General features: G+C 57.7%; 1 protein-coding gene across 1 annotated transcript in view; it reads right to left on the bottom strand.

Moving 5' to 3' along the window:
- Positions 1 to 14,387, bottom strand: part of DAGLA (diacylglycerol lipase alpha) — a 60,770-nt gene extending 46,383 nt beyond the window's left edge. Inside the window, exon 1 of the mRNA XM_060176330.1 lies at positions 14,260 to 14,387. The gene's annotated coding sequence lies outside the window, so the exon portion shown is untranslated. The remainder of the gene's footprint in view (positions 1 to 14,259) is intronic.
- Between the last annotated feature and the right edge of the window lie 539 nt (positions 14,388 to 14,926).

Below are 14,926 nucleotides of genomic sequence, written 5' to 3'. Positions count from 1 at the left end.
GTGGACTCTGAGACCAGGACCCCAGGGTCCTCAGCCAGGCCCCACACACCCTCACAGGGACCTTGGGGACTCCAGGAAGCAGCTCCTGAGGACAGGATGGTGGCAAGCCCCCCAACATGGGTGCTCTAGACACAGAATGACCAGGATTCTAGGGACCCCAGGTGGGGACTGGGCTCAGCAGACAGAGGCTTTGGGATCAGGTCATGCCAGGTGCCAGGGGTGAGTGTGTATGTGTGGGAGGGGCAGAGGGCCTCAGGCCGCTTCCCTGAGGGCATACCCTCGGGACTCCTGGGTGGATGAGGGAGCCTCTTGGGGCCGGGGAGATGGAGACTGAAGTTCAGGTGGTCCCCAGCCCCCAGCTTTGAGCCCCCACCCCAAAGACCCTTCCAGGCATGGAAGTCCACCCACTGTGTGAAAGCAGCTGTGACCCCACAGAGCCTAGGGGTTCCTTCAGTGACTTGGGAGCAAGTGGTTTGAACTGCACCCCCATTAGGAAAGGGATGGCACCAGGGGTTAGCCTCTAGGCCGTGCAGGGGACATGGGACACTGCTGCTCTGGCCAGGGTGGAGGACACGTGGACACCCATCCACAGACAGTGCAGAGGCTCCCAAGGGGCTGGGGAGCTGGCTCATTGCATTAGAGCATAGGAGTTGCATGCCTGAGGCCCTGGGTTCAAGCCCTGCACCACCACATGCCAGAGCTGACAGCTGGCTCTGCTCTTGTTCTCTTTTATAAAAGTAAAAGAGAAAGAGGAGGAGGAGTAGAAGGAGGAGAGGAAGGAGAAGGAAGAGGAGAAGAAAAAGAAGGAGGAGGAGGAGAGGAAGGAGATGGAGAAGAAAGAAGAGAAGGAGAAGAAAAAGAAGAAAGGGGAGGAGGAGGAAGCAGCAGCTACCAAGACTACCAAGGGCCAGTTCAAGGAATCCAGGATGCCGAGAAAGGAGTCTCCCCATTGAGCCTCCACTTCTGTGCTTTGCCAGGTGTATCTAGGAACCAGGCCCGGGACAGGTCTCAGGTGTAGGGTGTGGAACTCCCCAGAGTTCAGAGCTGGAAGGGCTCTGGGGAGCTGGAACTCAGCCCCTACCCCAAACCCACCCTGAGTCTGAGAGATGAAGACACTCAGCCCAGAGAGGCTGCTACTGTACCATGGGTCACACAGCTGTGGGCCCTGCCCAGCCACTGGCTGCAGTCCTTGACTGACTGACTGACTGACTGACTGACTGACTGACTGACTGACTTATTCATTCATTCATCCCAACACATCTCATGGGTCCAGATTCTGGGACTTTTGATCAGGTGTCCAGGGGACACTCCGAGGACAGTTGGACTTTGTCCCCAAGACAAGCCAGATGAGAGGCTCTCTCTCTCTCCCCTCTCCCCACAGAGGAAGATGAGCTCCGGCCATCACCAGGAAAGCCTCAAAGCAGAGAGAAAGTGGGAAGGTGGTGGAGATAACAAGAAGGGCCAGGAAGCCCAGGGGAAGGCCACCCCAGTGGGCAGGGGAGGAGGAGAGGAGCACTGGGAGTCTGGGCCAGCTGCTGGGGGAGGAACCTGGGCTTCACCTCAACAGGCATGCTCACTGAAGCTTTTTCCTGCTTGTTACAAAAGACACATTCTCTACCTCACAAAGACAAGAGGGGAGGGGAGAAGGAAAACCGCAGAGCAGCCCCCATGGCTCCACTAGGAACGGTGTTAACAGTCTTGCCTCTGCCCCACCTGGGGTCACTGTACCCAGCAGCTTTGCAAGAGACAGGCAGCCCCCGGGCTCCATCTGCACTTAATGCAGGGCCGTGTGTGCGCAGAGTGCATGGGAGTTGATTCAGCCAACGCCCCAAGCAGGAGGATATCAGAGCCAAGGACATTGCCCTTGTGGTGACATCATGTGGGCAGGGGTCTGGAGGAAGGTCGGGGGGACATGCTCCATGGCCCTCAGGCACCAGGTGGCCCCCTGTGACTTGTCAGATTTGAGTGGGCAGGAAGCAGACAGGTCAATGAGAATCCTAGGCACCTGCCCTGCAGTTCTGCATCAGCTGGCCCAGGAAGCTCTAGTCTGAGCCAATCCCATGGGGGCCAGCCCAGGAGAGAATGATGCCCTGATGCTGGGGTCCCTGCCCCTGTGACGCTAGCCCTCAAAGTAGCCGGTGCAGAGGATGAGCCCCATGGGGGTGGGGCTCTTGCTACTAGAGGGTCACCTAGTAGCAAGCACTGGTTAAGCCACTCACTCCTGGGGTCTCTTCCCAGGGTCTCTCATTTGGGGGAGTGGGTGCACTGAGTTTTGCATCTCTCACCTGTTTTTTTAAAAAATTAATTAATTAATTAATTGCCATCAGGGTTGTTTCTAGAGCCTCAGCGCCCGCACTATGAGTCCACCACTCCATGTGGCCATTTTTTCTTTTCTTTTCTTTTCTTTCTTTCTTTCTTTCTTTCTTTCATAAAACAGTGAAACTGAGAGGGGGAAAGAAGATAGAGAGGGAGAGAAACAGAGAGATAGCTGCAGACCTGCCCCATCACCCTGTAGGTGGGGACTGGGGGCTTGCATTCAGGTTCTTGTGCATGGTAATGTGTGTGTTCAAGCAGGTACGCCACTACCCAAACCCTCACCTGTTTCTTGGTGATGTCACTGGTTCTCAGGCTTTGCTCAGAATCACTTGTGTGTGTGTGTGTGTGTGTGTGTGTGTGTAGTAGGGGTGAGTGGGTGGGGCTAGCTCCCCTGGTAGAGCACACAGCTGACTATACCTCAGGGCCTGGGTTCAAGCCCTGGGCACGGGTTCGATGGTGGAACAGAAGAACAGAAATTCAGGGATGCAGAGGCCACACAGGCTCCTAAGCTGAATCTGGGCCCCAGATCACATCAGATCGATGGAGTTTACAGTCAACAATATTTATACCCATTTCCCATATTTGGGAGCTACTCTCTTCCCTGATCCAGCTTTCTGGTCCTTTTTCCAACCATGACATCACCTCCCCAGACAATAACTTGGATCCACCTGCATATCAGATTTCAGGCTCAGGGGAAAAAAGAAAAAGAAAAAGAAAAAAAAACCTAGTATAGCCACAGGCCCTTTGGAATATAACTAAAATATGCCTACTAACTATCTACAAAATGAAGGACTCCCCCAACTCTTCATCTGCACTATTCCAGCCTTTAGGTCCATGACTGGTCAACAATTTGTTTGGCTTTGTATGTTAACTGTCTTTTCAACCACCAGGTTCCAGATGCTAGTATGATGCCGACCAGACTCCCCTGCACAGACAACCCCACCAATGTGTCCTGGAGCTCTGCTTCCCCAGAGCCCTTCCCCACTAGGGAAAGAGAGAGGCAGGCTGGGAGTATGGATCCACCTGTCAACGCCCATGTTCAGCGGGGAAGCAATGACAGAAGCCAGACCTTCCACCTTCTGCATCCCACAAGAATCTTGGGTCCATACTCCCAGAGGGTTAAAGAATAGGAAAGCTATCAGGGGAGGGGATGGGATATGGAGTTCTGGTGGTGGGAACTGTTTGACGTTGTACCCCTCTTATCTTAAGGTTTTGTCAATGTTTCCTTTTTATAAAAAAAAATAAATAAAAATAGAACAGAAGTTCAATCCACTGCAGGTTCCTGAACCCCCACACCCCACCCTGTGGCTTCCCTTCTAGCCCCCCCATCACACAGCAGGCAGGGAGGGGGCTCCATCTCCTCACCTCCATTTGCCATGTCTGCACCGCCATTTTTTATCTTACTTTCTGCCTGGGGTTGGGGGGGGGGGTCCTGCCTCCACAGCCTACAGACAGGCTAAGGACACAGTGGGTGAGTGGGGTGGGGACAGGGCCATTCTTTCCTTGAGGCTCTGACTGCCTTTTAAAAGGCAGCAGGGAGCAGGGAAGGGGCTGGGAGGCCCCACTCCCAAGCTCCCCCACAGCCTACACCTGCTGTCCCCATATCCAGGCCCAGGGCTCCTGCTGCTAGATGACAGGGCTGAGGTTCCATCAAGTGCTGGGTTTTGTGACAGCGGCGGCAGCCTGCCCAATGGGGTTTGCCTATAGAAGGGCTGGGATGTGGGAAGGGCAGGGAGGGTGACTCGGAGAAGGGGTAGGTGTGGAGGGGAGGATATCCACAGTGGGCATGTGGGGTGAGAGGAGCAGAACTCCCCCCACCCAAGGATGGCTCTGCAGAGATGGGCGAAAGCCACGCTCCACCCTGGGAGCCTGGGTACACAAATATGGGGGGGGGGGACTTCTCTTTGTAGGTGCTTGTCCTTCCTATGGCTCAAGTGGGCCCCCAATTTGAGTGTCGAGTGGAGGTGCAAGGAATAATACTCCAAAGGCAGGGGTCATAGAGCTGGGAAATAGCTCGCCTGGTTGACCACACACTCTGATATGCATAGGCTTTGGGTTCAAGCCCAGGCACCACAATGAGAGTGCCATGGCACCAGCAGAAACTCGAGTGCTGTAGGGCCTGCCTCACTCTCTCTTTCTCTGAAATAACAATAATGAGAAAAGCCAGCTTGAGTCTCCAGCCATACCACTCTGAACATGCCTCATTTCATCTGAAAAAGGCAGCCTGAGGGAGTTGGGCGGTAGCGCAGCAGGTTAAGTGCACATGACGCGAAGCTTAACAACCGGTGTAAGGATCCCAGTTTGAGACCCCGGCTCCCCACCTGCAGGGGAGTCGCTTCACAGGTGGTGAAGTAGGTCTGCAGGTGTCTGTCTTTCTCTTCTCCTCCTGTTTCCCCTCCTCTCTCCATTTCTCTCTGTCCTATCCAACGACAGCAGCAGCAACAACAACCACAACAACCACAACAATGATAAAACAACAAGGGCGACAAAAGGGGAAAAAATGTTCTCCAGGATCAGTGGATTTGTGGTGCAGGCACCGAGCCCCGGCAATAACCCTGGAGGCAAAAAAAAAAAAAAGCCAGCCTGATAGTGTAGAATAGTGCATGTGTGAGACCCCAATGTCCCCCTAAAAAGAAAATGGGGCTGGGGTGGGTAGATAGCATAATGGTTATGCAAAGAGACGCTCATGCCTGAGGCTCCAAAGTCCCAGGTTTAATCCCTCCTGCACCATCATAAACCAGAGCTGTGCCCTGCTCTGGTGAAAGAAAGAAAGAAAGAAAGGAACGAGGGGGGGCAGGCGGGGGCACGACTGGTTAACTGCACACATTACAGTGCGCAAGGACCTGGGCTCAAGTCCCTGGTCCCCGCCTGCAGGGGGAAAGCTTCACGAGTGGTGCAGTAAGGTGGCAGGTGTCTCTCTGTCTCTTTCCCTTTCTATCTCCCCTCACCTCTTCAATTTCTCTGTCTGTCTCCAATAATCAATAATTTAAAAAAGAAGAAGAAAGAAAGAGAGGAAAGAAGGGGAAACAGGAACATGGGGGTCCGAGTCACAGCCTGCAAAGCTGCAAAGGCCTGGCCTTAGCAGAAGCCTTCGATTCTGCCTGGAGGTGGAAATCTGGGTCCTTTGCTGTCAAGTCTGAGCTCGAGCTAGTGAGGAAGCTTTGCCTCGTGCAGAGTGCCGGGTGAGGGCCAGCTGAGAGCTGTCTCCAGCCTGTGCACTAAAAGACTTGCTTCCCCGCCAAGAGCACTGAGTTGCGTTATGTGTCATTAACTCCTGGTCCTCTGCTCAGCCCTCCCTCTAGTCCTGCCTCCAGAACAGGGCTGCACACTCAGCAGGTCCCCAGGAATGTCCCCAGAGTCCAAGTGGCCAAGCTGCCCACTGTCCTGGGGCGTGTGTCGGGGAAGCGGACTCCTTTCAAAGGCAAGAGATACTGAACATGAGTGCTTGAGGAGGAAAAAAAAAAGGGAAAAAGAAAGCTCCTGGACTTGCAGGGAGGGAAGGAGGGACTCCAGAGGTGGCTAGTGTCCTGGGGGTGGGGGTAGGGGGCCCAGGGCTGACATCGGCCTTCTCCTGTGTGTTCCGGGAGTCTCTAGCCTCTGCTAGGGGACCAGGTCCACCACTGTCATGGCCCTGGAAGTGCTGGTGTCCTGTTGGGGCTCCCCCAGCTGGAGAGGACCACCCCCCAGGCTCTGTTGAGGTCATCAGTGTCCTCAGGTGCAAAGGGGAACGCCCCAGGCAGCCTTCCTGCAGCTGGGGGGAAGCAGGGGGAGTGCTTAGCACAGCTTTATAGGCTTGGGGGGTGAGTGGTCAGAGGACAGATACCAGCTTCTTCCAAAGGCCTCAGGGGAGGAAAAGGTGGGCAAAGCAAAGGAGGCTGGGGAGGAAGCCTGCATAGCAAGGCAGCAGCGGGAACTGGGGGTGGGGGGGAAGAGAGGTCCAGGGACCAGCCGGGGGGGGGGGGGGGGACTGTCAGCTCTGAGCCAGTGTGGTGGCTGAGTGACAGAGGACACCTGGGTCTCCGGGTGGATAGTCAGAGAAACCATCAAACACATTTACTACAGCAGTGCCACTCTGAGCAGTGGGCAGAGCTGGGGAGAGGGTGGCAGTCTGGGGTGGGGTCCCCCATGGGCCCCAGGGCCCCTCTGAACCCCCCCACCACTGCATCTAGAAAAGTAGAAAGTAGGACACCAAGGGCCGGAATGAAGGGGGTGTGCTTCCCTGAGCAGCAGTGTGGCTGAGAGAAGCTGAAACTCATGCTGTAGGACACTGAGCAGAAGTGGGGTGTCACCATGGCTCTGGGGTGTCATGCTTGGGTGGGTGGACTGGGCCAGTGCCAGATGGTTGCCAGGGGCACCTGGGATGACCGGGGCCGGCAGTGAGCCTAGAAGGACGGAGCTGGGCTGTCCGGATTGGGAGCCAGGCAAGTCTGATGTAATCCCAGCAAGGGAGGTGGAAACTCTGGGAGTGGAGCGAGAGACACCCCACAATAGCCAGCTCTGGAGAGTGAGGCCCACAGTGGAGACCCTGCCTCAGGGTCCAGGGAGAGGCTGGAGGGTGGGAGTGAGGAGCCCCACCCAGCAGTACTGGCCGGCATGGAGGAGGCTGATGAAAAAGCAGAGGATTCCCAGACAACGCCCTGGGCAGCCGGCCATGAGAGGCGGACAGGCCCGCTGCCTGCTTTCCGGAACTCGGCGGGCTCACCTCTTTGCAGGCTAGGGGGTGAGTGGGGGGGGAGCAGGACTGGGAGCTGCTGCTGGCTCCCCACTGGCCTGGGCAACCTAGTCAGGCTGCCTGAAGGAGGTGGCCTGTGTGTACACACAGACTGAGGAGCCAGGCAGCCAGCAGGACATGGACCTGGGGGCCAGCACCCCCTGGATTGACCCCTGGCCAGCTCCTGGCCACAGGGTATTCCTGGGCAAGTCCCATACTTCCCTCCCAGGCCTCCCAGGCACTGGGGCTCAGGGGTGTGTTGGAGGAAGGCCCTAGGCTTGAACCTCAAGCCTGGCAGTTCTGGTAGTCACACCCTGTGCTGCCTGGGAGCTCAGAGACAGAGACAGCGAGAAGAAATATCACTGCTCTGTAATCCAAGATGAGCTGCAGCTCAGAGGGGCTGAGTGACTCATCTGAGATGGCTCAGCAGATCTGGGCGCAACTGCCCAGCCCAGTGTAACCCGTGGGCCGCTGTCTCCCTAATATCATCTAACCCCGGGCAGTCGGTGGGTGTTTCTGGCCTTCTGCCCTCCCCTGCTTCCCCTTACCCCCTACGAGGGCTGGCACTTCAGATCAGATGGAGAGTGAGAGAGGGGAGAGGCCACTGGATGAAAATGTGGGAACTAGCACAGTGGTTCTGCAAAAAAGCCCTTCATGCCTGAGGCACCAAAAGCCCCAGGTTCAATTCCCAGCACCACTGTAAACCAGAGCTGAGCAGTGTTCTGGGAAAATAGTGGTAATAACAAGTAAATAAATAAACAAACAAATAAAAGATTTACCAGGGAGTCAGAGAAAAAAAGCACTCCAGGGAGATCAGACGCAAGGACCTCAGGGCACACTGGGTCCCAAATCTGAAGAGTCTATGCCCATCTATCATAAGACCTACTGCTACTGGCCTTCTGGGGAGGCTCAGAGGATCCAGTGAGGCAGAGTGTAAAAATGCTGAGAAGGCAAATGACACTTCCATCACTGTGATTCTTTTATTGACATTTTTTTATTCATTGAGGAGAGAGAACGAGAAAATTCAATGCAGGGGCTCGAACTTGGGATGACCTCATGCCTAAGAAGCTAAGACTTCATTCACCGTATCACCACCTAGGTCAATATTATTATTATTGTTATTATTTATTCTTCTTCTTTTTTTTTTTTTTCCCAAAAGCACTGCTCAGCTCTGGCTTATGTTGGTGCAGGGGACTGAACCTGGGACTTTGGAGCCTCAGGCATGAGCGTCTCTTTGCATAACCATTATGCTATCTACCCCTGCCCCATTACTATTATCATCATCATCAATGAATGAGAGAACCAGAGCATCATTCTGGCATATTCGATGCAGGGGCTTGAACTTGTGACTCATGCCTGAGAGCCCAACACTTAATCCACTGGACTATCTCCCAGGAACTTTTAAACTGATACTTTACCTTAGCCAAAAGGCTGAGAAGTGATTCCCCAGCAACTTTTACTACCATCATTTAATGGGAGAGGACCAGAGCATCACTCCAGCACTGGTGGAATCAGGGCCCGAACCCAGAAACTCCTACAAAAAAGTTCTATAGCGGAGCCTCCTCCATGGCTTCTAGTATCTTCCATGAGGTTTGGGATTGGCGAGGGGGGCCAGGCACAGAGGCAACAAGTCACTCTGTCCGAGGGATGCTGGAGGACACCCCCTAACAGTGTGAGGTAAGACAGGTCTGGGGGGTGGGGAGCAAAACATCTGGAAGGTGGGCTTCACAGTAAAGGTAGACTTGAGATAGCATAATGGTTCTGCAAAAGACTTTCAAGTCTGAGGCTCTGAGTTCCCAGGTTCAATCCCCACTACTCCCATCAGCCAGAGCTGAGTACTGCTCTGGACTTTCCCTCAGTCTCTTTGTATCTTTCTCTCTCATCACAATAAAATATTATTGTGTGGAGTTTGGAGAGGAGAGGGAAGGGGACTGAGGAGGGAAGTCAGAAGAGAACCCAGACAGGGTTTCCATACTGGCTCCACACCCAACTGCTATGTGTCCGTGGGCAGGTGACTTAACCTCTCCGAGCCCTGTAGAGGAAGGACCTGTTACAGGAGCACTGAGGCCCCCATGTTCACTCCTCACTGAATGCAAACTGTTGTCATTGTTACTTTGTGGCTGAACGTAGACTCCTGGAAACAAATGGCTTCTGCTTTCCTGGGCCCCTCAAACTAAAAGGTTGTGAGAAAAGCCAAGTGTGGGGAGGCAGGATCTGTTGCCACTCCCAGCGGCAGGTGGAGAACCCCCAAATGCGGAAAAGGCTCTGGTAAAACTCCCCAGGATGGTCAGGCGGTGGCGCAGTGGGTTAAGCGCATGTGGCGCAAAGCGCAGGAACCGGCGTAAGGATCCCGGTTCGAGCCCCCGGCTCCCCACCTCTGCAGGGAGACCTGCGGTGAAGCAGGTCTGCAGGTGTCTATCTTTCTCTCCCCTTCTCTGTCTTCCCCTCCTCTCTCCATTTCTCTCTGTCCTATCCAACAACGAATTGCGTCAACAAGGGCAATAATAATAACCACAACGAAGCTACAACAAGGGCAACAAAAGGGGGGAAAAATGGCCTCCAGGAGCGGTGGATTCATGGTGCAGGCACCGAGCCCAGCAATAACCCTGGAGGAGGAAAAAAAAAAAAAAACTCCCCAGGATGAGCTGGTCAGCATCCTGGGCTGAATCCGGTGTGTGTGTGTGTGCGTGTGTGTGTGTGTGTGTGTGTGTGTGTGTGTGTGTGTGTTGGGGGGGGCAGGTTTCCAGGGGAGGGGAGTGGGTGAGAACATGACCAAACGCTTGGAAAGAAGTTTGGGGGGGCAGGTGGTGGTGCAGCTGGTTAAATGCACACATTACAGTGTGTGAGGAACTGGGTTCAAGCCCCAGGTTCCCGCTTACGGGGGGCTGGGGGGGGAAACTTCATGAGTGGTGAAGCAGGCCTGCAGGTGTCGTTGTCTCTCTCCTTCTCTATCTCCCCCTCCTCTCGCAATTATTCAGTCTCTATCCAATATTAAATAAAAATTTTTTTTTAAAAAAAGAAAAGGAAAAAAGTCTGGGGTTGTCACTGGAACCCCCCCCCCATGGGTTCTGGGGGAAGGGGCTGAAGACAGTAGCTTGGGGACCCTGGAAGCCCTCCCACCCCAGCCCTGACCGTGCACACTGGAAATGAAGCAACTGAAAAATGTGGGAACCCCAGGCTGGGAGCCCCCCCCACCTTTCTCTACATCTCCCCTCCCCCCCCAGGGTGGCCACTGCCTTTCCCAAGCCCCCACCAGCCCCTGCTGCCAGACACTTTGGGGGTGGGCCCACATTCCAGTTCGTCCTAACAGCTGTCAGCATGCACCAAACCCCAGCCTGGGGACTGGGGACTCAGTACCCACTTGTCCTGTCTCACTTCTAGTGGGTGCACCTGACACCTGTCAGCACCTCCCTGGCCCTTTGGTCTCTCTGATGACCGAAACCCCCAGGGGCACAGCCAGGATACTTCCCTCCCAGGTCTCCCAGGCAGAAGGCCCCTCCTCCGACCCCCTTCGACATGTCTTTATGCCCTGAGCATCTTGTCCAAAGAGTGCGAACACCTTGGGGACAACGCGTCTGCCTCCTGGGTTTTGGTATATTCAGGTCCTCTGTGGGAGCCCTGGGTGGCCCCCACAAACCCAGGTGGGTGCTTAAGAAACAATTCTGAGCTACATTAGTGGGGTGGGGTGACCCTGGACAGGGGCTCCCAGGGCCTGGAGCTGGAGCCTGTGACTGACTCTGTGACGGATGGGGGACAGGGCTAGGGGACAGGCCCCCTGCAAGAGCCAAAAACAAAGGGTCCAGGGGGTGCCTGCTTGTCTGCACTCTGCCCACCTGCCCACCACTTGCACCCCAGCGTCCCAAGTCCCAGCACCTGGGGGTTGTGGTGCCCGTGCTGTTCTGCCATGGGGGTGGACTGTCCCCAGCTGAACTCAGGTGTGTGGTATGTGGGGGATTTCAGGATAGCATGGAGACATGTTTCTTAGGAACCCCAGGAATACAGGGCAGCAGCTCACGACAGGAGGTCTCGCCTGCCCTGCAAACCCCCCCCCCCATCGTTTGCACTGTTCCCTCCAGCTGGATGGCACCCTGCCCCCCCAGCACACCCACCGACACCAGGCCAGCCAGACACAGGAGCCCACAGTTTCCCATGCCTCCAGGCACTCCGCACCCCTCAGCCCCGCTCGCTGCCCACAGAAACACTCCGGGCACACGTGGCTGCACACACGTGCACTCCTGCTGCTCGGACAGCATCCGGCCACCCGTCCTTCTGTCCCAGGCAGCTCTCCCGTTGAGCTCACCTGGAGGGATGGTCTTCTCAGTGTCTAGGGGTCCCCCCTGAAGACAGGCCAATACCCCGTCCTCCTTGCCCACATACTTTCTACATGCTCCCCCACCCTAGGGAGTCCGCTGGGCCTAGCATCAGAGCAGGTGTGTGTGTGTGGAACCCGGCGAGACCGCAGCAGCCCTGGCCACATCCTGCGGGCCCTGGCTGGGCGGATAGAGATCAATCCTCCCTCTGACCGCACACTCGCTGATGTGTCCCCCGGCGCCATGCCTGGCCCCCCTTGGCATGCCATCAGGAGGCAGGGTGAGAGCAGGGCTCAGGCCAACAGGTGATCCACCTCCCTAGTCTGCAGACAGGGCTGCCAGAGTCCTCTAACCAGAGTGTCCCAGTCCCTGGCAGCCCTGACCGGGCACCATGACTTCTAAGGCCAAGGGTGAATTGAGGCTGCCAGCAGCTGAGCCCAGCAGCTCTGGGAGAAGCAGGGGGGGGGGGGAAGGGGTGGGGGAGAGGGCAAGAATCAGCCAGCTTTGGGTGACTCTCAACTTGGGGGTGGGAGGCCGCTGGCCCTGGACATCTGCTTTTGGCCAGAATCTATTCCTAGCAGCACTGGTTGACCCCCTCCTCCCAGCCCCCCTCCCCCCAGGCCCTGAGGATGCCCTGGGGGAACAGAGGCCAAGTGCTCCTGCCTGGCACCCAGCACTGCTGGGCACAGTCCCAGCACACAAGGCAGATGGCGAGGGGTGGCTGCAGAGGGCTCATGGAGCCCCCAAACCATAAGGCTGAGCCACAGATCAGAACGCAGAGGCGGGGGTGGGGGTTGAGCCGAGGTCACAGGGGTGCACTGTGCACCCCTGGGGGGTGCTATGGGCTCTTTTTGCATGGCCCTGCTGGAGGGGGGCGCAGGCATGGGCCAGAGACCTGGAAAAGTGAGCCTGCCACCCTTCTTCTTACTGGCAGGGCCATGCCCTCCTCTTGCCCACGTGGCCAGGTTGCAGCCTAGATACAGGGACAGAACTCCTTGCCCTGAGGAGTGAGCTGGTGAGTTGGAGCCTGGCTCAGGCAGGCATTCCTGTGGAATACTCTAGAAACCAGTGCTGGGCTGGATGGAAACACACCTTCCAGGGAGCCCCAGTTTCTGAATACTGGGTGTCTAGGGCTGGCAGAAGGCAAAGCAGCCTGCGCGCCCCCTGATTTCCCCTGCCTGGGGCCCTGGGGGGCTCTGCTCACACCTGCCTTCCCTTAGAGGACCCCTGGCCTACTCTCAAGCCTGTTCTCCCTGCCCCAGGGGTGAGTGTCTCTCCAGGTGCTCCATAGGTCCCCAGCCCTGGGCCTCACCCTGGTGGTACCTCTGACCCATTACGCTTTCCCTAAGGTCACAGGTCCCCCCCCCCCCCAACTAAAAAAAAATACCTCATTCTCAGAAGTGGGAGCCAGGGAAATTCTCTAGAGAAAACACACACTTCCAAGTCTCCCTTCCACACAGGTAGTCACAGACACCTCCCAGCCCCGTCTTGTCACCCCTGGCTGTGGCCAAACTTGAGTGACCCACAGTGTCAGGGAGCCCACTCACAGTGTCAGGGAGCCCACTCCCTCAGCTCCTGGAGCCTCTCTGCTCAGGGTGCCGCCTCCCTGGCCTTCTGCACCATCTCCTTTACCTACATGACGCCTTGACTTTTGCACAACTTTTCCTTGTAGGCAGCCGCCTTTCATCTCCCCATGGCCATCTGGGGCCTCAGACCTGAATGGTCAGGCACCTGCTCAAGGTCACACTGTACAGGCTGCTTGGCCAGGGTTCTGGTCTGCAGCACACCAAGCCACAATATGGTCTCAATGACTTGGGGCGGGGGCTCCAAGTTCTCACCTGGGCACCTGCTATGCTAGGCTCGCAGGCCCACCACCCGGTAACCCCAGTCACTCCTTCATCCTCATTTATGTACTCAGAGTCCTGAAGACTTGCTCCACACCCTGCAACTCCCAGGGGAGGAGGGGGCTTGTGAGGTGTCCTCTCTGTGGAAGATGGTGTGACACCTACAGAGACCCCGGCCTGGAGTGACCCCCATCCCTGTCCACCATGAAGGTGGGCACAATCCCAACATGCACCTGGGGTGTGGCCACCGGGACAGCAGCACCCCAGACCGGGGTGGCACCTGGACCCCAAAGGCTTGCAGGGTACCCAGGAGGAGAGGCAGCTCCAACAGCCCAGGGACGAGCAGGCAGGGGCCCATGGGTGGTAGACCCAGCTCTCCCAGGCGTCGGACCCGGATCCCTTGTGACCACCAATGCCCAGCTCCTGAGACACACATGCTCAGGGCCAGTGGCCAGCACGCCTGCCTCCTCCCCCTAGGGCAGGGCGGATGCAGGAACCCAGGATGATGTTGGTGCCTGGACAGGGCTGTGCCAGAGAGGCTGTCGTGTCCACATTAAAGGCTGCCTGGCGCCTGTGTCCCGGCCCCCACAGCAGGCTCTCACCACTCACCCTGCTAACCACCCTGGGGGGTGAGGGCCGGCAGGTCCCCGGTGCTGGCAGTGGTGCCAGCTGTGAGCAGTGCCAAGGCCACTCCGGGAACTCCTGCCATGCTGGGGGCACCCATGCCTCCATGGGGAGGCAGCGCTCTGCATCAAGGCCACAGCGTGCAACGCCCGCCGAGCAAGCGGGCACTTCCTCTCCTGGTGCCAGGCCGGCATGTGCCCACAGGCTGGCACAGGGTCCCGGGCTGTGCCCACCGCCCCCCCATCCGTGCAGAGGGCTGAACCTCCACACCTGCCTCCCCGCGGGGGCGAGCGTGCTGACCCCCACCCCGCTGCCCACGCCCGCCGGCTCTCGCCCTCCGCCCGCGGGGTCCCCACCTGCCCCGGCGCGTGCAGCCGCGTCCCAGCCCGCGGCCCCGCCTGACGGGCCAGCGCGTCCCCGACACTGCTCCGCGCTGCGCCCGCCGGCACCTTACCTCCCGGCCGCCGCAGGGCTCGGCCCGCCGCAGCCGCAGCCACCGCCACCTCCATCCTGGGCGCCCCAAGGCCCCGATTCACCAACGCCGCTTTCGCAGGGCGCCGGCGCCGGCGCGCAGGCCGCCTCCGCCCCCCGGGGGACGCTACGTCCTTTACGTAAACCTCGCTCCGCTGGCAGCGGTGACCATGGCGACAGCCGCGGCCTGGCAGCGCCCCCTGGCGGTGGGGAGGGGAGCGGTGCGAGCCCCCGCGGGCGCGTCCTGGGCAGCTCGGGCTCCGCGTGGGGGCGGTGGGCGCCGGCTCGGGATGCGGGTGGAGGGAGCCCTGTGGGCCGCCGGGGGAGGGGGTTGGCCGGGCCACGCTGCCTGCTGGCGGGGGGAGCCGCCCGGGCCCCCCTCCTCCAAGCCCCGCGTGACCGGGTTTAGCGTGGGAGAGGCTGAAAAGCAAGTGGGATCCCTGGAGAACTGGATCGCTGCGGGGAGGAGAGAGAGAAATGGGTTCCACCTCCTGGGGTGACTGAGCCGCTGGAGAGGGCTGTGCTCTCCCTCTGCACCCTGATAATGCCCTGTTGGTACCATGTATCCAAAAGGGCATTTGGTCAAGGTAGTGGGTTGGAGAAGATTGGCTCTTTCATGCCCCCACGCGTTCATTCACTCCACACGCCCT

Source organism: Erinaceus europaeus, chromosome 17, assembly GCF_950295315.1.
Source record: "Erinaceus europaeus chromosome 17, mEriEur2.1, whole genome shotgun sequence".
NCBI classification, from domain to species: domain Eukaryota; kingdom Metazoa; phylum Chordata; class Mammalia; order Eulipotyphla; family Erinaceidae; genus Erinaceus; species Erinaceus europaeus.
The sequence above is the reverse complement of the archived record's forward strand: the minus strand, read 5'-3'. Positions and strand labels throughout refer to the sequence as shown.